Source organism: Elaeis guineensis, chromosome 3, assembly GCF_000442705.2.
Source record: "Elaeis guineensis isolate ETL-2024a chromosome 3, EG11, whole genome shotgun sequence".
NCBI classification, from domain to species: Eukaryota; Viridiplantae; Streptophyta; class Magnoliopsida; order Arecales; family Arecaceae; genus Elaeis; species Elaeis guineensis.
The window spans coordinates 75,143,202-75,169,226 of NC_025995.2; the positions used below are offsets into that span (position 1 = coordinate 75,143,202).

At 39.1% G+C, this 26,025-nt stretch overlaps 1 pseudogene; it reads left to right on the top strand.

The window, feature by feature from the left end:
• The window catches only part of LOC140856239 (uncharacterized), a 64,994-nt pseudogene extending 40,513 nt beyond the window's left edge, over window positions 1-24,481 (top strand).
• The last annotated feature ends 1,544 nt before the right edge of the window (window positions 24,482-26,025 follow it).

Here is a 26,025-nt window from a genome sequence, read left to right on the forward strand (position 1 = left end):
CTTTATCAAAAATATAGATGAACCTTGTGTATACAAGAAGACAAGTGGGAGTACTGTTGTCTTCTTGATCTTGTATGTAGATGACATACTGCTCATTGAAAATGATATCTTGATGTTGCAATCGGTTAAGACATGGCTATCACAAAAATTTTTCATGAAAGACTTGGGTGAAGCATCCTATATACTTGATATAAAGATCTATAGGGATAGATCAAAAAGAATACTAGACTTGTCCCAGTCTAGGTACATTGACCTTGTGTTGAAGAGGTCAACATGGAGGGAAGCAAAAGAGGTTACTTGCCCATAAGTCATGGCATATAACTCTCTAAGAAGATGTCTCCTAAGACATCTGAAGAGAGAAATAGAATAAGTTCTATTCCTTATGCTTTGACTGTAAGATCAATTATGTATGCTATGTTATGTACCAGGCTTGATATGGCTTATGTCTTGGGCATTGTAAGTAGATTTCAAGCTGATCCCGGATAGAATCATTGAAAAGCTGTGAAAAACATACTCAAGTACTTGAGGACTAGAGAGATTTTTTTAATATATGGTGGATCTGATTTAAAACTGGAAGGTTATACTGATTCTATTTTTTAATCTGATTCGGATGATAGTAAATCTATATCTTGGTATGTGTTCACTTTGTATGGTGGTGTAGTAAGTTGGAAGAGTTTCAAATAGTAAACCGTTGCTAACTCGATCACTAAGGCTAAGTATATTACTACTAGTGAGGCTGCTAAGGAGGTCATCTGGATGAAAATATTCATCTCAGAATTAGGTATTGTTGGGTATAAAAATAACCCCAGTCGAAGTTCGTAAGAGGCCGACCCTTTCAGGGCTCTTTCGACTTTCAACCTTGTGTGGCGTCTTTTCGAACTCCCCCGATCGATCGAGCTTCCATAATACCATTCGAATTTCTCTAATAATGGGCTCCTCCATTTATTTATCGGACTACTCCAAATGCTCTCTGAGCTTCACTATCAGTCGATTTTCTACAGTGATCGACTATTCAGTCGATTTTCTACAGTGATTGACTATTCTCTGAATCTTAGCCTAGACTTCTTCCGGCCACGAACGACTTTACTCCGAACTTCTTTCGGGCTTCATTGACGTCCGAGCTTCTCCAACAATAGGACTTCTACAATAACCAAACTCCATCCAAGTTTCTACGATGGTCGATCACCTTTCGGATTTCATCCGAGCTAATTTCATCCGAGCTCCTACAAGAGTTGGATCCCAGATGAACTTCTATGATGGATAGGCTCACTGAAACTCTACTCCGAACTTCTTCTGGACCTCGTCAATGATCAAGCTTCTCCAGCAGTGGGACGTCTACAATAAGAAGTCTCCATCCGAGCTTCCACGATAATTGATCTTCGACCGAGCTTCTACAATAAATGACCTCCTTTTGGACTCCTACGAGAGCTGGACTTCGTCTGAACTTCTACAGCAGAACCATATCCTGAACTCCTCCAACATTCGACCTTTTCGCAGTATCCTCAAGACTCCTCCAGCGGACGAACCTCCACAATGCCATCCAAACTTCACTGTCGGTCGACCCTCTGTCGGATTCCTCATGAAATCGGACTTCTCCAATAGAAAGTCTCCGTCCGAGCTTCTACCGCAGATGACTTCCGTCTGCAGCATCAGCGCTCTAGGCACCCGACAATAGTGGACTCGTCAGCAACCTCGAAAATATCTGAGCCTCTCTTAGATTGCAGAGATAAAGAGCCATTCCGCTCCACCAGACGTCCCAGCCGAGCTTCAACCATCAGGTCCGAACTCTCTGGCAAGTCATGACAATGGCCACTACCCCACTCCACTCTCTGTAACAGATTCCACATGGCCCCACTACTCTTTGGCAAGTCGCGACAACGGACACCACTCCACTCTCCATAACAAACTCCACGTGGCTCTGAACGGCCCACTGACGCCACTACTCTCCACAACAAACTCCGTGTGGCCATGAACGGCCCACTACCAGACAGTTACAAACGTCGCTGTCGATCAGTTACGCTCTCCGTCTAAAAAAAAGAGACCCCCAGATACGTTCTTCTCTAAGCTCAAAACTCTATCTCGAAACTCTGCTAAAATTTTATTTGAGTACTCCATTTCTGTTGAGGCAGAGTACTGACTTGAGCATCGGAGGGTCTTGCCGGAGCACCCCCAACTCTGGTTTAGACTTCTCTTATAGGTTCTGATGGCGGACGCGATCTCCTCGACTCCAGCTTCTCCAACGTCGGCGGAATTCTGCACTAACAGAATTGGCGCTAGAGGAAGGGCCTGTGTCTTCGCAGTACCCTTGTTCTTAAAAGAGTACTCAACGGGATTATCTTCGACCATCTTCTTCGATATTTTCTCCTTCTTCTCCCACTAGATCTCCACCTGATGCCTCCCTGAAAGGCATCCACCAGGTGATCCATGGCCTCTGCGGCTAGATCTCAGCGAGACTCGCAAGCTCCGACCTCATCTCTGATTTCTCAGGCTCCTCCTCCTCCGACAATGGCAGTCGGCATGGAGCAGTTCGACTTGCTGGTTCAGGAGGTCAGAGGCCTCACCGAAGCAGTGCAGGCCATGCAGCAGTAGTCGCAACAGCCGCAGGCATCAGTGCAGCTGGAAAGAGCATCGTCGGATTTCCAAAATCTGACGACCGGATGGGCCACTTGGATCGGGCGGGCCACTTGGGCCAGTCACCCTGTCTTCTCCGAAAAGGAAAAATAGAAGGTGGAGAGCCCTCCGTCCGATCATGATTCCACCTCCGGAGGGTCCCTACCTCTGTTCCATCAGAAGACCCTCGAGACTCGCAGTCGAGAGGACCTCCTGGATCAAAGATTTCAGGAGATGAACCGATGGATCGAAGAGCTCCGTCATACTCCCACTGCTTAAGCTGAGGATATCTGTACTGACCCTCCTTTCTCTTAAATGATCATGCAGGAACCAATCCTGCCCAACTTCAAGCTTCCTCAATTCAAAAGCTACGACGGGATCTTGGATCCGGTTGACCATCTGGAGGCCTTTCGGACAATGATGCTACTTCATGGTGCGTCAGATGCCATCCTGTGCCGAGCTTTTCTATCCACTTTGAAGGGAGCAGCAAGAAATTGATACTCGACACTGAAGTCGGGTACCATTTCTCCTTTGATCAGATGAGCCACCAATTTGTGACTCATTTCGTTAGCAGCCGGCATCCCCGAAGAGGTTCGGAGTCCCTCATCAACATCAAGCAAAAGGAGAGAGAATCCATCCGAACTTACGTCAACCGTTTTAACACCGCCGCATTGGAGGTCCGGAATCTGGATCAATCAGTTGCAATGGCCATCTTGAAGAGCGGTCTTTAAAAGAACGATCTTCTATTCTTCCTAAAAAAAAAGTATCCCAAGGACTTCGCTGATTTGCTGGCTCGGGCTGAAGGATATGCCTGAGCGGAGGAAGCCTTCAAGATGAAAGACAAGGAGGCCACGAAGGAGCGACAGGTGGGTGACTCCAGCAAGCCCGCAGCTGAAAAAGGAGCGAGTGAAGCTCGACCACGTTCTCGAACTCCCTTCGGACACAAGCATATCCGAACTCCCCCCCGAGCTCATAGACAGAGGAGCCCAGACTGCAGGGTTCGATGGAGCTCTCCCCCAGAAAGATTCCACAGCTACGCCCCCCTCAATGCTCCAAAAGCTCAAGTGCTAATGGAGGTCAGGGAGTAGCTGCCAAGGCCGAAAAGGATGCGCACACACCCCGAAAAGTACAATCCTAACAAGTTTTACCTCTATCATCGTGACCACAGCCATGATACGGAGGAGTGCATTTAGCTTCGGGATGAGATCGAGGAGCTCATTAGATGAGGTTGGCTCGACAGATTCATTCGACGCTGGCTTGAAGGTAGGAAAGATCAGCCAAGGACCCTACCACAATTGAAGCCACCAAGGAGGAAGGAACAGCCTGAAGATCGGCCTCTAATCAGGATCACCAACACCATCTCTGGAGGACCCCGATGGGGAACAGACCTTCCTCGACTATGGGATTCGAAAAATCTATGAATGTATTACCAATAACTTTGCCTTAAATAAAAGTTTCTTTCATATTCGCATATCTTTTCTTTTGGCATGAGCTTGTAACGATAGGAAGTAGCTCCTTCAGATAATCAAAATTAAGCATGTCAGGAACAGGAGGAAAACCTCATCCTGACACGAACGAAGGCCCAGTTATTTAGAGATCAGATGGGAGGAGAGGCCCTTGCAACGGTCCTTATGTGCCCCCACAGCCATGTTAGGAACAGGAGGAGAACCTCATCCTAATATGAGCAAAGTTGAAGGCCCGATTATTTAGAGACCGGATGGGGGGAGAGACCCTTGCAACGGCCCTTATGTGCCCCCACAGCCATGTTAGGAATAGGAGGAGAACCTTGTCCTAACATGAGCAAAGTCGAAGGCCCGATTATTTAGAGATCGGATGGGGGGAGACGCCCTTGCAACGGCCCTTATGCGCCCCCACAGCCCTGTTAGGAACAGGAGGAGAACCTCATCCTAACATGAGCAAAGTCGAAGGTTTGATTATTTAGAGATCGGATGGGGGGAGAGGCCCTTGCAACGGCCCTTATGTGCCCTCGCAGTCCAAACATGAGCTGAAATTGACTGTGTCAGGAACAGGAGGAGAACCTCGTCTGACACAAATGAAGATCTGATCGATCAAGATCGGATGAGGGGAGAAGTCTCCTCAATGGCTCCTCTACACCCCTACAACCCTGTTAAGAGCAGAGGGAAAACCCTCACTCGAACATAAAAAAAAAAAGGGGAAGAGAAAAGGGGAAAGCGACGAGCTACGTCGATGATAAGAGAAAAACAAACTACATCAAAGACACAAGGAACCTCATCTCAACGAGAAAGAAGACCCTTGTCAAAAACCCTCAGTCTTTAAGAGGGAACCTGACACTGGCAGGAGAAAATCACTTCCTCAAGGTAACGAGAAGTTCGGGCCCCCAAGCTCGAGCACCGGGAGGAAGCGTCAAACTCGAGTGGCCTCAAAAAGACCTTCGGTCATGAACAAAAAAGGGCAAATCAACACGGCAACGATCAGGAACCTTCAAACAACGTCAACATCAAATAAGACAAAAGATGAAAGAAACTCGGTAAACAACAACTCAAAGCAAGAATAGACAAGGTAACGAGAAAATTTTTTCTCATTTCATTAGTAAAGTATGCATTACAAAGCCTTTGAAGGCCAAAAAAGAAAAATAACAAGAAAAGAATGCATGGAAGAACAAAAGGTAAAAGAAGCTCTAAGGAAGCTCGGCTTCTTCCGACTTCGAGCTCTCGGTTCCAGTCATTATCAGGGATTGCTTTAAGTTTTCGACTTCTTCTTTCAATTTTTTTTTTTAAAAGCATCTCCTGGTACATCTGGTGGAACCGTCGACTTTCGCCCTCCGACTCTCGAAGCCTCTTCCTCAGAACCTCAGACTCCACCTCGACATCTTTGACCACCTGCTGCTCGTAGGCCAGCTGAATCTTTAGCCGCTACAGTTCGACTTTCTCCTGCCCAAGGGCCACGGATAGTTCTTCCATGGTCCTCCTCAAGGAGCAGAGCTCGTCGGAGCCTTGTGCAGAGACGGCCTGGACTATCTCAGACAACTGCCTCTGAAGGTGGGCAACTTCTTCGATCGCCGTCTTGAGCTTTCTTCGGTAGTCGTCTATTTGCCCGCACCAGCCGACTCGATAGGCATTGTAGTTTGCCTCGATGTCCTGCTGCTGCTTCTGAAGGTCGGAGAATTTCTTCGACCAGTCTCGATCGTGGTTGGCCTGAGCTATGAGCCAAGATGAGCTCCCTTCCAACTGATCGATCTTCTCCCGTGCAGCCGCCAGCTCGACTTCAAGGGAGCTGATCTTGGAAGCCTGAGTCCAAGATTGGTCACTGGCACATTTTCAAAGTTCCTCAAGCTCCATCATGAAGTCAGCCTTCCTCCGGGTGTAGTCCATGAGACCTTTTTTGTGGAGGTCCCGAAAGTGAGTAGCCTCCGTAGTGACTTCCGAATGGCTCTTCCTCAGTCGGTGAAATTCGTCATCCAGCTTCTTTGATTTCTTCGTCAAGTGATGAACTTTCCTTCTGAGGTCCTGGATCATCGACTTCAGAGGAATCTCCTGTGGTAGGGGAAGAGCTTCGGCAGGGCACTATCGTTGGGAGACAAGAGCGCCACAACACAAATTAGTGCCAGAAAATAAAAGAGAAGAAAAAGAAGGTAGAGTAAGACAAAGGAGCTCTCTGTAAAGGAGAATTTGATTTCATTGATTAAATAGTTCTTAAGTATAAGAGAATGAGAAAAAGTTGCAACAAAAAAAAAAAGAAGAAAAGAATACAAAATTAGAGGTTTTGGACCTCTGGGACAGAAGTGGGGGAGCTCGGCGCCCCCGGAAGATCGGCCGCAGCAGCCGCGGCAGCCGCGGCAGTCGAGGAAGTCTCGACTGGAGGAAGACTGGCAGCAGCTTCAGAAGGCCCGGCTTCGTTATCGGATGTCTCATCCAGGAAGCCGAAGTCCAGCTTGAAAAACTTTTCGACCATCTTCTCTTGGCAAAGTTCGAAACCCTTGTTGAAGGCAGCCTGGCTAAACTCGACCTTCAGATCCCTCATCTCGAAGGAGGTTTTGAACTCCTCCACTGCCCGGACCATTGCCTCTGAGACCAGGGTTGGGATCTGCGCCTTCAACTCGGAGACCTCGGCCTCTGCTTTCTTTCTCTCCTCCTCCAAGGTGACTCTCAAGTCTGCCGAGGTCTGCCCCTCCTTCTGCAGTGCCTCTTGAAGACTCACGACTTCGGCAATCTTCTCCTTGAGGCGGGCGGCCTCGATCAGGCGACCTTCCTCCGCCTGGGCGGCCTCCTTTCTAGCATTGTTCATCGCCTCGATGTTGGCGATGAGCTGGTGTCCAATCTGCAAGAGCAGTCAGGGAGTCAATATAAAAGCCAAGGAATAAGCAAAGTAAAGAGACGAGAAGAAGGAGTAAATTGACCTACCTCGAGAAAGGACCTCAGAGAGTCCCAGACCCGCTGCTCAGGATCGACGTGGACGATCCTGTGGATGACCTCGGACAGGATGCACCCATCGACCAATCTCTTTATTAGATCCCTATTGTTGAAGGGATTCTCCCCCGGATCTTTTTTGGAGCCATCGGCCCCCTCAATGGCAGCCCTACTGCTGCGGCTCTTGCGGGCCAATGTCTTCTTTCTCCTTCTCCATTCGACCTTCGATGCCTCCTCGGGCCGGTCCTCTGGAGCGGGAACCTCGACCGGGGGGCTCCTTGAAGAGGCCCGGGGGACTGCGAGCTCGATGTTAGAGGGAGAGTCGACGACAATGGCCGCCTGGACAAGTGCGGCCGAGCTGGTCTCTTTTGCCCTTGCCCTCTTCGCCGCCCCCGAGGATGCTGCGCCTTTCCTTTTGAGGGTCTTGAGACCCTGGGCTAGCATTCGAGCCGTGTCGGCATCCATATCTACAGTAAATGAGGATCGACACAACTTAACAAAAGAACAAGAAGAAAGAAAAAGCAGTGAATGAAATATATATATATATATAACAGTACCAGTAGGGTTGAGAGGGCTGAGGCCGACGTTAAACAAGAGTTGTTCCTTTAGGAGGTTGGAGAGAAGAGGAGCTGGATAAGCCTCGAGTTTTCTGGAGGCTTCAAGGTCATCCTGTCCCAGACTAGAAGCCCGACGGATGAAATCCCTCAGGGAGCCCCAGGGAGGCAACCCCAACTCCAAGGTCGAGCATCGAACGTAGAAGTACCTCTCCTTCCAGTTATGGATAGAAGAGGGGGCACCTTTCAGCAACCCCTTTCTACTGAACTGAGGGAAAAAGTATCACCAGTCCTTTGCCGGGGATGATGCTTGAAGGTATAAAAATTTCTAAACAAAAAAAGGGTTGACCGAACTTCAGTTAAACTACAGAGGGAAAGAAATCCTATCAGAAATCTAAAGGAGTTCGACGCTACAGAAACTAAAGAAATATTTAAGAAGCGAAAGAGAGCAATAACAAAAGATGGAAGCAGAAGTTGAAGCCCGATGCGAAAAGCTTCTTGGTATAAACAGAAGCAGCGGGAGGAGGAGCGCTAGCCCGACCAGTCGGCCCGAGAAGCTCCAGCTCGTACTTTGGAGGAACCCCGTACTGAATCCTAATCAGTGAGAGTTCCTCCGGAGTCACTGAGCTGGGGATGATGTCTGGTACAAAGATCGGACGAGGTTCATCTACAGAACTGAAATTTTGGGGGGCTGGAACAGACGGACTCCTAGAACTACTAGAGGAGGAAGTGTTGGAGGACATTTTGAATCAAGTGAAAACCCTAAAAATCCCAAAAAAATTAGAAAAAATAAGAAATGGGATGCTTGCAGAAAATCAAACAGGTGGAATGTAAAGGAAGAAAAATAGAAGAAGAACAGCAAGAAAAAGAAATATATAGGGGGAGAGTTCTGGAACTAACCTAGGCTGGTCCGAAGGATGCAGAGATGGGGACGACTCGAAGAACGCCTAAGGCCTAGAAGGATGCTGGGGAAGAATGGAACTCTCAGGAAGAAGGAGGGACTAAAGAAACTTCGAACCAAAGTGAGACCCCTGAAGGAGAGAGGCAGGTTTAAATAAGCGACGAGGTCCGGTGCAGTAATGATTGCGGATCTCCTCTGGCCGATCTACAACCGCCACGTGTCCCACTCACCATGGCAGGTGGCTGAAAGCGGTTGACAGCTGACAGAACCATTATTGCACCGTACCTAGAGCAATGCTCCAGTGAGAATTCTGAAAAAATTTTTTGGATCACCTCGATTTGAAAAGGCTCCGGCACCAGCGTGCCAAACGCCAAAATATCTGGAAACGACCGAGTGCAAAATCAAGGGAGGCAACTTCAGCTGTGAAAATTTCTCTGTACTTCTTTCATTTGGAACCCGAACTCGAAAGTAGGGGGACTGGTGTTGGGTATAAAAATAACCCCAGTCGAAGTTCGTAAGAGGCCGACCCTTTCAGGGCTCTTCCGGCTTCCAACCTTGTGTGGCATCTTTCCGAACTCTCCCGACCGATCGAGCTTCCATAATATCATTCGGACTTCTCCAATAATGGGCTCCTCCATTCATCTACCAGACTGCTCCAAACGCTCTCTGAGCTTCACTATCAGCTGATTTTCTACAGTGATCGACTATTCAGCTGATTTTCTATAGTGATCAACTATTCTCCGAATCTCAGCCTAGACTTCTTTCGGCCATAAATGACTTTACTCCGAACTTTTTTCGGGCTTCATCGATGTCTGAGCTTCTCCAACAACAGGACTTCTACAATAACCAGACTCCATCCAAGTTTCTACGACGGTCGACCGCCTTTCGGATTTCATCTGAGCTAATTTCATCTGAGCTCCTACAAGAGCCGGATCCCAGATGAACTTCTATGATGGATAGGCTCCACCAGATCTCTACTCCGAACTTCTTTCAGACCTCATCAATGATCGAGCTTCTCCAGCAGTGAAACTTCTACAATAAGAAGTCTCCATCCGAGCTTCCACGACAACTGATCTTCGATCGTGCTTGTACAATAAGCGACCTCCTTTCGGACTCCTACGAGAGCTGGACTCCGTCCAAACTTCTACAGTAGAACTGTATCTCGGACTCCTCCAATGTTTGACCTTCCGCAGTGTCCTCAAGACTCCTCCAGCAGACGAACCTCCACAATGTCATCCGAACTCTACTGTTGGTCGACCCTCTATCAGATTCCTCTAGAAATCGAACTTCTCCAACAGAAAGTCTCCGTCTGAGCTTCTACCGCAGATAACTTCCACCTGCAGCATCAGTGCTCTAGGCACCCGACAATAGTGGACTCATCAGCAACCTTGGAAATATTTGAGCCTCTCTTAGATTGCAGAGACAGAGAACCATTTTGCTCCACCAGACGTCCCAGTCGAGCTTCAGCCATCAGGCCTGAACTCTCTGGCAAGTCATGACAATGGCCACTACCCCACTCCACTCTCTGTAACAGATTCCACGTGGCCCCACCACTCTCTGGCAAGTCACGACAACGGACACCACTCCACTCTCCATGACAACTCCACGTGGCTCTGAACGGTCCACTGATGCCACTACTCTCTGCAACAAACTCCGCATGGCCATGAACGGTCCACTACCAGGCAGTTACAGACATCGCTGTCGATCAGTTATGCTCTCTGTCTATAAAAAGGAGACCCCCAGATACGTTCTTCTCTAAGCTCAAAACTCTATCTTGAAATTCTACTAAAATTTCATTTGAGTACTCTATTTCTGTTGAGGCAGAGTACTGACTTGAGCGTCGGAGGGTCTTGCCAGAGCACCCCCAACTCTGGTTTAGACTTCTCTTGCAGGTTCCGACAGCGGACGCGATCTCCTCGACTCCAGCTTCTCTGGCATCGGCGAAATTCTGCACTAACAGATGTGGTTTTAGAGATTGAACAACCTATACCCCTTTATTGTGATAATACTGGGGCAGTTGCTCAAGTCAAAGAACTAAGGTCTCATCATAAATCCAAGTATATTTTAAGACGATTCCACCTCGTTCGAAAGATCGTTGAAAGATGTGATGTAATTGTGGAGCGAGTTGACACCAAGAACAATATAGTGGATACGTTCACTAAGGCCATGTCAATGCAGCAGTTTGACTGCCACCTTGATAGCATGGGAATCAAGTATGGGGGCAATTGACTTTAGTGCAAGTGGGAGATGGAAAGAATAATGTCCTACAAGTCAATCTCATACGGGATGTAATAGAGTATTTTCTGTAATTTATCTTTCAGACTCATGTAATTGATATTAATATTATTAATAAAAAGATATTTTTGATCCATTATATGCTGCATCTTTTTATTCTTAAGATTATAATGAACCCTATAGGTCCGGACAATGATTTTAGGGCCATGATGAGATCACGCCAGTGAGACCTAAATCTTTGATAGCCATAATCTAGAATATTTTTAGTCATTGGTTTATTGAGTCGAGGATCAATAATACCATAAGAATGGCATGTCCTATGTATGCTCAGAAATGAGGGTGGTTGATCTTACAACCACTTGTATGGTGACACTAATATAAGGATATGGATGCTCATTAGAGAATGAGTTTATTGAATAGATCTGCAAGAGAATATCAGATGGAGTCTTATTTATATGTCAGCTGATGATTCTCTAATCAAAATTGTGTAAGTGATCTTTTGACCTGAGATCGCTATGGTACCTTGTGTATATGAATCCATATTTTGGTTCACTTCCTAACTTGATTCTTTGATCCTTGTATAGGATATTCTGGATATGATGAAATGAGCATGAAGGTTGTGAGTGATCAATAAGGGATCAAACACTCCTAATAAAGAGAGCGAACATCCTATGTGATCTTATAGATCGATGATTCTGGAAGTCTTTGACCAAAGCAGGATGATAATTAGAAAAGAGTTTTTAATATATCATCAACTAAATCATTATTTATTGATCGAGATACATAAAGATAAGTGATTGGGTTTGGGATATTTTCATACTCACAGCTCATCTGAGATGTTGTTTGACTGAAGGATAGAATTACATAGAAACTTGCCACTGAAGAATATTTTGATAATTTTTTATCAAAATTTTAAATCTTTCAAATAGTCATGATACATTACTAGACATCAATCTTGATATGTAGACTCATCAGAATTAAAAGAATTTAATTTAGAAATCAATTAGGAAGAGTCTTAGTTGATTGGGACTCTTCGGATGACCTAATCTGATCGGATTAGGATTACATCGAAAGTCTGGGTCCACTACTGGCTAAATTTGAAACTCAATTGGTTACACACTTTAAGATTTAGCTTTGGTTTGATTTAATTAGGATTTAATATAAATTTTAAGGGTTAATTTGATATGCTAGCACATTATATTAACCCAAGTTCCTAAATTGGTTTAATTCAAAGTGTTTGAGCTAACCTAGACTAGTTGTCTTTGACTTAATGAGATTGGATCAATTTTGATTGGGTTCTTATCCAACATAAAATAATTTCAAATGGAGAAAGAATCCTCTATGCCCATTAGGTTCTACACAAAACTAAATTTGACGCCCCACTCTAATTAGCATGTGAAGATGGAGAGTCCTTCTTAAAGAAGGCTCCTATCATTATGCATTGCCTTAAATTCTCAACCAGATCTCTTATGATTTCATGCCAAATTATTATAGAATTTTTATGAGGCACAGAAGTAGAGGAGTCCTTCTATATAAAGGCTTTTTTGCATCAAAAATCATACACAATGAATTTATTCACCACATGAGAATGTGGAGCGCCAAAGGTTGGCGCCCCTTGGTCCTTCTCACATCCCTTAGTCCCCTATTTAAATGGGACATCCCATATGGCCCAGGTGCTAGGTTTTTGGGTGAAAACTAGAGATAAGTGGTGTGTAAATGAGAAGAAAAATTTTAAAAAAAAATTAAGAAAAAAATAAGAAAAAATTGAGAGGCAAAAATTGTAAGAAAGATGGTGAGAGAATTAGTAAGTGTTGCTAGTGTGCCTTAGGATTTAGTTTTTTCATATGTTGGAGCCCAAAATCAAATCTTAGATTGTGAGATATCTGAAGAGTATCTTTTTGACATGATTCTGGTGGCAAGATCGGAGGCAACTGGGCTTTGGTGTGATCGCTCCTCGAGTTTGAAGCTGGCAGTATTCTTAAGAAGACAAGGCTGCTGCTGAACACCAGTTAGAAAAGACCTTGGCCAACTTTCATGTTGATCACCGTTGGAGGGCTTTTACTTTAGAGTCTTGTGGAGATCATCAATGTGCCACATTATTCTTTTGGTGAAAGTAAAAATTCTATCTCTTTGCATGCTTGTTTTGTTTTGATCGACATCGGCAAGGTGATTCTAGGGTTTGAATTTTGGCTCGATAGTTTTAACTATTAAAGCTATTGATTTGTTTAGTTTTAAAATTTTAAAAATCACTTTCTGTTGTGTGGTCAAAATCCAACAAATAGGGTTCCAAATAAGTCTATGAATAAAATACCATATGAGCTATGGACTGGGCATAAATCAGTACTCTCACATCTTAGGGTTTGGGGGTATCCGACTTATGTCAAATGTTTAAAATAGATAAACTAAGATCTAGGTCTGACAAGTGTATCTTTGTAGGGTATCCTAAAGATACCAAAGGATATTACTTCTACCTTGCTGATGAACAGAAAGTATTCATGAGTAATAAAGCACACTTTCTAGAAAAAAGATTCCTTAGTGAAGGAATTAGTGCTTCTAAAATTGAGCTTGATGAAGTTCGATGGATAGAAAAATTGATACAAACTAGTGAACCCACAGAACCCGATTAGATTGAGTCAAATCTAGAACTCATTATTGATGCACCATTAAGGAGATCTGATAAAGTATCATACCCACCAGACAAATACTATGATTTTTTGATTCGAGATGAAGATCTTATTGAACTCGATGAGAACAACAAGGGTCTGATCTCCTACATGGATATAATGCAAAGGTCTGACTCTGATAAGTGGCTAAAAGCCATAAAATCCAAAATAGAGTCTATAAAAGTCCACGACATATGGATATTAGTTGATCCACTTGAAGGGATATAACCCATAGGGTGTAAGTGGATTTTCAAGAGAAAGAGAGATGTAGATGAAAAGGTGGAGATATATAAAGCCCGTCTGGTTATCATGAGGTATCATCAATATTATGGTATTGACTATGACGAGATGTTCTCCCCTGTAGCAATGCTGAAATCTATTCAGATCATGCTTGTGATAGCTGCATATCTAGACTATAAAATCTGATAAATGGATGTGAAAATAGCTTTCCTCAATGGTGAGCTAGAAGAAGAGATGTATATGATACAATCTAAAGGTTTCACATATACAAATAAGTTTAAGGTATGTAAGCTTCAGAGATCTATTTATGGATTGAAGCAAGCAAGTAGGGTTGGAACATGCATTTTGATAAAGTGATCAGAACGTATAGCTTCGTTAGGAACGGAGAAGAACTCTACATATACAAATAGGTTAACAATTTTATAATTATATTTCTTATTCTGTATGTGGATGACATTCTCTAAATCAAAAATGGCATTCCTGCATTACAAGAAATAAAGGTTTGGCTAACTCTCAGTTCTCCATGAAAGATTTAGGAGAAGCATCCTACATCCTTGGGATGAAGATCTATAGAGATAGATCAAAGAGGATGCTTAAATTATCTCAATCCATGTACATCGACACCGTGATGAAACGGTTCAGTATGAAAAATTTTAAGAAGGGCTATCTTGCAATAGGCCATGGAATCAGTCTCTCAAAAAGGGATTGTCGGACAACTCTTTAAGAGAGGGAGCATATGAGCAGAATTCCATATACTTCGATAATGGGTTCCATAATGTACACTATGACATGTATAAGATCAGATATGGCATACTCACTAGGAGTAGTGAGCAGATACTAGTCCGATTTAGGAGAGAACCACTAGAAGGTTGTAAAAGCCATCCTTAAGTATTTGAGAAATACTAAGGACCAGTGGCTTATTTATAGTGAAACCAACTTAAAACTTGTGGGATTTACCGACTTCAATTTTTAATCAGATCATGATGACAGCAAGAGCATGTTGGGTTACATCTGTACCCTGAATGGTGGAGCAATCTAATGAAAAAGTTTCAAGTAGCACACTGTGGCCGACTCTACTTGTGAGTAGAATACATCGAAGCATCTGATGCTGTAAAAGAAGCTGTGTGGTTACGAAAGTTCATTGATGAGCTCAAAGTGGCATCCTCCCTCGATGGTCCTATTTTGTTGCACTGCAATAGCATTGGCACCATTGCTCAAGCGAAAGAATCGAAGTCACATCAGTGCATCAAACATATTCTATGTCGCTACCATCTGGTCTGGAAGATTATGGATCGAGGTGATGTCGAGCTTCAGAAGATCGATAGAAAAGAGAATCTGATTGATCTATTTACTAAAGCCCTCAGTATCAAGGAGTTCGAAGATCGCAAACAGAAGATGGGTATACGATACTGTACTGATTGACTTTAGGTCAAGTGGGAGTTATTGAAAATTATGTTCTAAAGCCAATCATCAACCTGTTAATGGTTGTGCTAAATTAGTATAAATATATATAAATTGATAAATTAATAAAATTACTATTTGGCTTTTTCATCATAAAGTAATGTATATCTTCTTAAATGAACTCTAATTATTGTGATAAAGTTCTTTGGACTATCCTAATCGATATAGGAGGATATATCATTGAGTCTTTAAATTTAGTTCATGATCAAATGATATGCTATTACTAGAATGATAGCATTTATCGAGTATAGATCGTTATATGTCATATACATTGGTTGTCCTTGTAACCAAGTGGTGTGGAGACACTGGTATGGCATACAAGTGATATGTAGGAGTATATCTTAGTGAACGTGATCAACTACTGGGTACTCTACTATCAAAAGTAGCTCAGAAGGATATGGGTATAAGTATCCCTCAAGCCTGAGATCACCATAATGACTTGCAAGCAACTCACTATGCTTTGGTACTGAACTACCTAAATTTCTAATTCAGTGATGGAAGATTTTTGGATACAGTCAAGTACTTACAAAGTTGGTATGTGAATCAAGATAGAATTGACCTCTTCGAATAAGTAGGAGTTAATGTATCAGTATATTTCAATTTAGTAAAACCTTAGCCAAAATAATCTATGTGATAGATTTGAAAGGTTGAGACATAATGTGACTGATAAATCTAGATTTGATAGTTAAATTTTAGATCATCTTGAGCATTATGGTCAAACAGATGAATTATACAATAACCATATGCCAATAGGTTCATGAATGATGCTTTGCAATCTTTTGATCTATCCAAACGTTGGATCCCATTGCTAGATGATTACATCGATTAGTTTAGAAAGTTATTCCTATGCTATCGACTTAGATTTGAACCTATGGGGTCACACTTAAAAGAAGTTTCCAACTGGACATATGGCTAATCAACGATTGAGAATCATTCTAGGGTTTAATCATCAATTTGATTGATGGTTAACCTTATGTAAAAATTATAATAAATTAATTTATTAATTATTGATAAATTAAAAGAGAATTGATTAGTGATTAGATTGCTAATTAACTCAATTTGATAGGGCATTAAAGTTTGGATTAAATCTAATTGAATAGAATTCAATTTGGTTTGATCTGATTAGGTTATGAGATGACCAAATCACTAAGGATATTTGATTCCTGATTTAAGCTTCATTAATTTCTAATCTGATTAAGATTTAATCGAGACTATTTACTATCTAATTAGATTAGATAATCTAATTGGGTATAACTTAATTTGATTGGGTCAAGAACCTAATTAGAAATGAATACAAACTCAAATTTGAGTGGAATAAGAACACCCCATGCACCACCTTTCACTGTGCTCTACTTTTCTCCATACGTGAGAATGGTTTTTACATGGAATTTTTTGTATGTAGAAGGTGTGTGATGCCTTTTTTTGATCCTTCTTGGATCATGATTTAGTTGGTTCAAGTTTGACTTTGAATTGGCTTGAAATCATGCTTTAATCAAGAGTCCAAGTTTTGTGGGACTCTTCATTGCCGCCGACCAGCCTTCTTTCTCATGCACAAATAAATTTTTGTGTGATATTTTTTGTACCAATCTAAGTTGTGTTACCCTTCTTTTTAAGTCTCTTATGTGTAAATTAAATCTAATTTAAAAAGAAGTTCAAATTTGATTTGAATCCATGATAAGATCAAAGGCTATTTTGAAGCTGAACCAGATTATCCAAACTCTACATAGGATGCCACCTTTAAGAAGGGCTAGTTTTTATGCACCAAACCACTTCAGATTTGGCATGAGAAATCCTAGAGAGGGCTTGAGAGATCTAAGAAAGAGGGGTGGGCATCCGTGTGTGAGAAAAAGAGGAAGAAGATCCTCTTTGGGGTGTGAGATCCAGGGTGGGGGTTCTAGGGTTTCCTAGTTTTAATTTTGTAAGAGAGAAAAAAAAAGGGTTTTGTTTTTCTTCTTCCATTCCATATCCTTCTTGAAAAGCTCCTTCTAATCTGAAGATGTCCATTTGATCTGAAGAAAGGAGTCTCCATTAGCCATCCAGATCCTTCATTGTGAGCTAGCACTCTAGGAAAGGACGATCTATTCAGGGCTTTGAGTGGATCACCTATAGATGTCGGACACACTATGCAGCTGCTCGACATCAGGAAGGACCTCCTACCATATGTATCAATAGTGATGATCATCCACCCATGATCAGATAATGGGTTCTAAACTCATCGGATTAGATCTAAGTGTTAGATCTGATTCAAGGTATCAATATGATCGATGCAGTGTTTTCTTTCAGATTAGATTTTTTTATGCAATATTTTCATATCATAGATCCTTAAGAAGGTAGTTTATATTTGATCTAAAGTATGTGTAGGAGATTAAATAGTTTAATTTACTACTTTCGTTATAAAAATTTTAAAAATATACATGTTTGAACTGCCTGTCTCTCAATAATTGGGTCCAACCTCATCTCTACCTCGGCGCATCTCATGCTAATAGAGTGGTTGTATTTTTTTTGATGCAACTGAACCACTATATTCAGTCAATAACAATCAACACTCGAAAGGACCCCCACATCTATAATAATAGAAGACTGCTCAACTTAATATTTATGAGGAGATTTAATTTATGTCTTCTTAGATTTTAATTATTTATTTATATCGCATGTAAATCTATAATTATATTGGATCTATTAGTGAGATCGCATCTTGACTCATCAAGACCAAACTCATGGTACAATGCAATCATGGTGAACTTAATACTAAGCACTCCAAATCAAAATTTGGTCAACCAAATTAGTCAGATAAGTTATGATCGGTGGGAGGCTCCCTGCTGCTAATACAATGATCCTAATTAAGTAACTATCTTTCAAAGCACTTTTCTTAGACACTAATAGGTCAATCTATTTCAAATTGGGCTTAGCTTTTGGTTTCTCACCATAAATTAAGATTGCAACCATCTAAAGTACATTCATAATGTAACCGTACTCTTAGGGTTTATAATGATTCATGGAGATCACTATACATATCCAGAAAAAACACACGTATGACTATCGTATAGTCCTTATATTCATACTAATTTTTTATGATATTTTATATATTAATCTCTTATCATCCTAGGATAATTATACCATATAATGACCCTTGTTATATCAGAGCAATCTTATATCAGGATGATCTTAGATTGACTTATAAACTCTTATCTTATATTCAATCAAATTATTTTAACTTGAAAACATCCATATCATCACAGATCATATCAAGATGAATCTCTATCTATAAATATTATCTTATACATGAATATATAATAAAGATAAATTCAGATCTAACAAGATTCACATCACATGAAAATTAGATATCAAATTTTTGGATACATGAATATAAGAAATCAGATTTTTAGATCTTAAAATAATTTTTTGGATCTTGAAAACAATGCATGAACAAAAAATAATCTAAATTTTAGATGTAAAAATAGATTTTTTGATCATGAAATCCATCGCAATAATTTTATTCATTCAAATTTTTAGATCTGAAAATAGATTTTTAGATCTCGAACTCCATCTCTTTTTCATAATTATTTATAATTTTATATTTAAAAATAATTTTCAAATATGAAATTTAGATCTTAATCTTACAATAATGAGATAGCTCTGATACCATTGTTAGAAAATGCCATCATATGACAATCTGGTATGCATGCAATAATTTTAAAAATTTAAAAATATGTAGCAAAAAAAAATTTAAAAATCTTTTCAACATTATTTTATGACAACCATGCAACATAACATATTAATGTTATGCCAGAACAATTTTATGTCAGAATGATGTTAAAATAAATTACTAATTAGATCTAATCTAATCTAATCAAACATGCATAGAGATCATATCTCAATATAAAGTCAGACATCATCATATATACAAGATTAAGATTTATGCAAAAATAGAAATCAAAATTTTATCTTTGCATGGATAGATCTTCACCACGATCCAATGATCCGTGGATATCTTCATGATCCGTTGAAGCCACAATCCAATGATCCATAGATATCTTCAAGATCTTTTGAAGCTGCCCAAGTATCCGATCTCTACGAGTATCTACATGAGATCGATCTGATCAGAAGATTTTGATCTCACTGAGATGCTAGCTCCTTTGTAAAAATCACTCTTTAGATTGTCGAATCTTTTATCTCTTTTGATTCACTTCTTAAGAAAATTAAAGAAATCTATAGGTGTTGCTTCAAGAATTGATTTTGATGATCATAAATCATTTGAGGAGACTATTAATGAGTTTTTTATATTTGAAGATTATTTTTATGATATTTCAGATAGTCTAAGAGATTGAATTTGAAAAGCTTCATCAAATATACCAAAAGTTAAAGTTTCAGCAAGTTGGTGAAGTTTTGAAGGCTTTTGAGAGTGTTCAAACTGATTTGAATTCATTTGAGAGTATTTGGATGAGTTCTGATAAGTTTCGAGCCTTAAATACATAAAAAATTGGGTTAGAATATAATGGAACAATCCATCTAGGTCATCCCCTTCTGTTGGTAGCTGCACGTAGCATTTTGGATCATAACACACTGTGGGATGACCCACCTGGGATGCCTTATATAATTGGGACACCCTATGGGATGCCCTCCTGAGACCTTGTGACCAAAATAGAAAGCAAGACTTTCTGTCTGACCATTTAAGACACTCCATGGGATGCCCCAATGCTAGTGGGACACCCCATTTTGGGTGAGCTGCATAACGGCTAGTTTTCAGCCTATTTTTGATGCATGTAATGTGCATTAAACATACTCCAATGGCTCTAAACCAACTCTAAGACATTTTCAAGGGTAAATGATAACTATAAATGCTCTATTCAAGTAGAAAATCATAAGATTTTTACAAGATCAAAGATTAAATCCAAGAAAAGCCATTTTCAGCCATAAAAGAGAAATTGAAGCATTTAAACACCTCACCAACCACTCTCCAGCAGCAATCAAGTGTGAAATTTATTGAGAGTGTACAGCAAAGGCTTCCACCCCTTAAGTATTATATTTCTATTTCTTTTATTGTATATATTTAAGGAGTTTGTGTGCTGAAATTTGTATACTCTATTTTTCTCAAATAATTTTTGGGTGTTTGAGTTTTGAGGGATTTCAAAACTCATTTAGATTGATCCGAACCCTGAATTGGAGTGTTGAGGGTTGGCTTGTATCTGAGAAATAAGTATTCTTGCTTGGAAGGCAAAGATCGGAGGTGTCTGATATGGTGTAATCTATTGTTATCCATTTAGTGGATTGCATTCCTAAGTAGGGACTTAGAGAGTAGATGTAGGTGCAAGGTTGGCACTGAACCACTATAAATCTCTTGTGTTTGTTATGCTTGTCTCTCTTTTCTTATTCTTTGTACTCATTACTTGCTTACTTCTTATTTGTATTTGATTTTATTTCTATTTCAAGTTGATACACTTCACTCTTCACTTTGGCACATTGCTTAAGTAGTTCAATCTTTAAAATTTCAAAAAGACCCAATTCACCCCCCCTCTTGGGCTCCATATCTGGGCAACAAGTGGTATCAGAGCTCGATGCTTTAGTTCTTGCTTGATTTAACCATCAAGAGCTAAAGATCCATGACAGCCTAATTTAGCACATCCCTATGCGAGGAACAATCCACAAATCAATATTCACTTTTCAATGGGTCAAACTATACCTATTGAAAAGTTCGGATGAGAATTTTCATTCAAGCACTTGACTATGACATTTGGGGTGTCATAGTAAATGGACCACACATACCCATCAAATTGATTGATGGCATGTCTATCCCTAAGTCGGAAGGTGAATGGGATGATTTTGATAAGAAAATAGCTCAGCTCAATGCTAAAGCCATGAATATTTTATATTATACTTTGGATGTTAATGAATTTAATCATATTTCCACATATATGTCTGCTAAAAAAATTTGGGATAGGCTAAAAGTCACACACGAAGGCACAAACCAAATAAAAGAATCTAAAATCAATATGCTTGTACATAACTATAAACTGTTTAAAATGGAACCTGAAGAATCAATAACTCAAATATTCACTCAGTTCACTGACATCATAAATGGCTTAAAAAGTCTTGGCAAATGTTACTCTAACAGTGATCTTGTGAGAAAAGTGCTTAGGTCATTACCAAGATCATGGGAAGCAAAAGTCACTGCAATCCAAGAGGCCAAGGACTTGAATGTTCTACCATTGGAGGAACTGCTTGGATCCCTCATGACCCATGAACTGACCATGAACCAGCACACTGAGGAGCAAACTAGAAGAAAGAGGATCATAGCCCTCAAGTCAATAGCTCAAGAAGAAGATGACTCAGAAAAATCAGACAATAGTGAAGAAGATGAGGACTTAGCCCTGATCACTAAAAAATTCAGACGGTTCATGAGAAGCAAAAGATAAGGGACCAAGAGAAGGCCACCAGCTAAGGGGGAGCCAAGTAAAGAGAAAGAAAAAGAGTAGCCCATAATTTGCTATGAGTGCAAGAAGCCTGACCACTTCAGATCAGAATGCCCTCAACTCAGGAAAGGCCAAAAGAAGTTCAACAAGAAGAAGGCCATGATGGCTACATGGAGTGACAGTGATGACTCCACCACTGATGAAGAAACCCAGGAAGAAACCAACCTGTGCCTTATGGCATACGAAAATGAGGTATCATCTGAAACTCAACCTGAATTTACTTATGATGAATTATTAGAAGCTTTTCATGAACTCTTAAATGACCTAAAAGAATTAAGAATTAAAAATAAAAATCTAAAATCAAGAAACCATGAATTAAGTAAGAAAAAAGAAGAAATTGATAAGAAAAATGAAGAATTAGATCTAAAGAATCAATCACTAATAAAAGAAAAAGATGAACTCTCTAGTCAAAATAAAACTCTTATAAAAGAAAATCAAAAATTAAAGGAAGAGATATCAAAGTTAAAATCTATAGTTGATAAATTTACTTTAAGTTCAAACAAACTTCAGATGATTATTGATAATCAAAAAGCTGTATATGATAAAGCAGGACTTGGCTACAATACTCTAAGAAAACAAAAGTTCTTCAAAAATATTTTTGTCAATGAATCCACAAGAAATCTGTCAAATATTACTTATTTTAGATGTGATATGGTAGGGCATAAAGCATATACATGTTCATCAAATAAATTTAATGGTAGAAAGATTAAGAAAATATGGGTTCTAAAAGAAACCATTGTGACTAACCCCAAAGGACCTAAGTTAGCTTGGGTACCTAAGGTTAAAATTTGATCTTATGTGTGCAGGTGTGTTTTGCATCCCAAGTAATAAAAAAGAAGTGGTATCTTGGTAGTGGATGCTCAAGACACATGACAAGTGATGAATCACAATTCATCATATTAGAAGCCAAGAATGGAGAGATGGTCACCTTTGGAGGCAATGGTAAAGAAAAAATCATCGATATCAGTAACATTGATATCACTCCCTCCACTTGCATTGAAAATATTTTAATTGTAGATGGTCTTAAACATAACCTGTTAAGTATTAGTCAATTATGTGATAAAGGTTATAAAGTAGTTTTTGAATCATCTATGTACATTGTAACTAGTCCCACTGATGCTAGCACTATATTCATTGGACATAGACATGGCAATATTTACATAATTGATTTGGACAATCTCTCTTTACAAAGCATGCAATATCTTATGGCCATGAATATTAAAATTAATGAGACTAGTTGGCTTTGGCATCGTAGGCTTATACATATTAGTATGCACATATTTTTTAAAATCATTAAAAAAGATTTGATTTTTGATTTGCCAAAAATTAGTTTTGATAAAGATAAAATATATGATGCATGTCAATTAGGTAAACAAACAAGAATTTTCTTTAAATCTAAAAAATATTATTTCAACTTCTAAACCTCCAAAAATCTTGCATATGGATTTATTTGATCTTGCAAGGAAAAAAGAGATTGAGTGAAAATGATGCATTACACGGATCCATTTTTTCCCTACGAGAAAGGAACTTTCACCTTTCGCATCCAATATTGCTGAAGTGCAGAATAGCACTGCTTGGCTGCTACTCTCCTCCCATCCCTCATTTCACTCCGGCCATCCACTTTCCGGTAACTAGTCTAGGAGGAAAAAGATATGATTTTGTAATCATTGATGATTTTTTATATTTTACTTGAGTTTTATTTTTAGCTTCTAAGGATGAAGCATTTTCTGCTTTCTCTAAGTTTTGCTAAAAAATTTCAAATGAAAAAGGTTTACAAATTGTTTCTATTCGAAATGATCATGGAGCTGAATTTAAAAATAAAGACTTGGAAAAATTTTGTGATGAAAAAGACATAGATCATAATTTTTCAGCACTTAGAATACCACAACAAAATAGAATAGTTAAAAAAAAAATAGAATACTAGAAGAAATAGCACATACCATGCTATATGAAAGCAAGCTCCCCAAATACTTTTGGACAGAAACAATTAACACAGCATGTTACATTCTAAACCTTGCCTTAATAAGACTAATTTTAAAGAAAATATCTTATGAACTATAAAAGGGTAGAAAGCCTAATATAGGTTATTTTCATATTTTTGGTTGCCAGTATTTTGTTTTGAATAATAGCAAAGATAGCTTAGGTAAATTTGATGCTAAATCTGATAAAGCTATCTTTCTTGGCTACTCCACTTCTAGTAAAACTTTTAGAGTATTTAATAAAAGATCACTAGTAGTGGAAGAGTCAATTCATATTTTTTTGATGAAACTAATGACCTTCCATCAAGAAAGAGAGAGGGTGCTGATGATGCAGGTATCATAGAAGATGGAATGAAGGAGCTCACCCTAAATGACTCGGATCAACAAAATAAGGTTCAGATGGATGAAAAATATGAGAATGAAAACATCAATGATCAGAATATTCAAGAGCAACCTCAAGACATAAGTAATCTTCCAAGGAAATAGAGATATGTCCACAATCACCCTAAAGAATTAATAATTGATGATCCGACACAAGATATAAGAACTAGATCTTCACTTAGAGATGTTTGCAATTATGTAGCTTTTATTTCTCACTTAGAACCTAAAACAATAGATGAAGCTGAAAAAGATAATAACTGGATAATTACCATGCAAGAAGAATTAAATCAATTTGAAAGAAATAATGTATGGACACTAGTTGCTAGACCTAAAAATCACCCAATAATAGGAACCAAATGGGTATATAGAAATAAATTAGATGAAGATGGAAATGTTATAAGAAATAAAGCAAGATTAGTTGCTAAAGGATATAATCAATAAGAAGGAATTGATTGTGATGAAATATTTGCTCCTGTTGCTGGACTAAAAGCTATAAGAATGCTACTTGCTTTTGCTTGCTTTATGAATTTTAATTTATTTCAAATAGATGTTAAGAGTACTTTTCTAAATGGTTATATTACTGTAAAGGTTTATATTGAACAACCCCTAGGTTTTGAAAATCATAAATTTTTAGATCATGTATTTAAATTTAACAAAGCATTATTGGATTAAAACAAGCTCCTAGAGCTTGGTATGAAAGATTAAGTAAGTTTTTATTAGAAAATAGTTTTTCAAGAGAAAAAGTTGACACTACTCTTTTTATAAAAAAAAGATAAAAAAATTTTAGTCATACAAATATATGTTGATAACATTATATTTGGATCTACTAATAAAAATTTATGCCAAAAATTTGCCAAGTTTATGTAGGGGGAGTTCGAAATGAGCATGATGGGAGAACTCATATTCTTCCTCGGACTCTAGATCAAACAAATAAAGGAAGGGATCTCCATCACCCAAAGTAAGTACATAAGAGAGCTTTTAAAGAAATTTAGAATGAAGATCTCAAAAATTATAAGTACCCCTATGACTCCTTCCTGTAAATTAGAAAAGGATGAGCATAGTAAAAGTATTGATACAAAACTTTATAAAGGCATGATAGAATTTTTATTATATCTGACTGCAAGTAGACCTGATATAATGTTCAGTGTATATATGTATGCTAGATATCAATCAAACCCTAAAGAATCACACTTAAATACTGTTAAAAAATTTTTATATACTTAAAAGAATACAAAACCTAGTCTTTGATTTTCAAAATAATTATCTATGGACTTAATAGGTTTTTCAGATGCTGACTTTACTGGATGTAAACTTGATAGAAAAAGTACTAGTAGAACTTGCTAATTTTTAGGAGTAAACTTAATCTCCTGGTTTAGCAAGAAGCAAAATTCAATGGCCTTGTCTACGGTCGAGGCCAAATATATTACAGCTGGAAGTTGCTGTGCTCAAATCTTATAGATTAAGCAACAGCTCATAGATTTTGGCATTGAACTTAAGAACATTCCCATAAAATGTGATAACACTAGTGCCATCAATTTAACCAAAAATTTAATTCAACACTCTAGGTCAAAACATATTGAAACTAGACATCATTTATAAGAGAATATATTCAAAACAATGATATAATGCTTGAATACATAAATACCAAAAAATCAATTAGCTAACATTTTTATTAAAGTCCTTAATAAAAATAAATTTTGTGAAATTAGGAGAGAATTGGGCATCTTAGATCTTTCTATTTGAATTTCTATCACAATTTTGCTCCTAAAATTCTTTTAAAAATTTCTAATTTTATTATCTTAATTTTAGAAGCCATCTATCATTTTTTAAGAATTTTTCAAGTCATTTAAAAATTCTTCAATACTATTCAGATACCTTCTTGGATTTTTATCTGTTGAATTTTTCTATCAAAAATCACATCAAAATTTACATAGACCCTCCATGACCTTCTCAACTCGATGTGACCATTTTTTGATTTTTTTTTTAATTTTTTTCTCTATTTAAATCATTTTTTTTATCGCCTGAAAGAGCCCTGAATGGGGCGTCCTATGGGACATCCCATTCATGCGGGTAGGTCACTTATAAGTGAGCCCACCCGATCATTTTTTAATAGAACAAGGAGTTGGGATGCCTCAAATCCCAA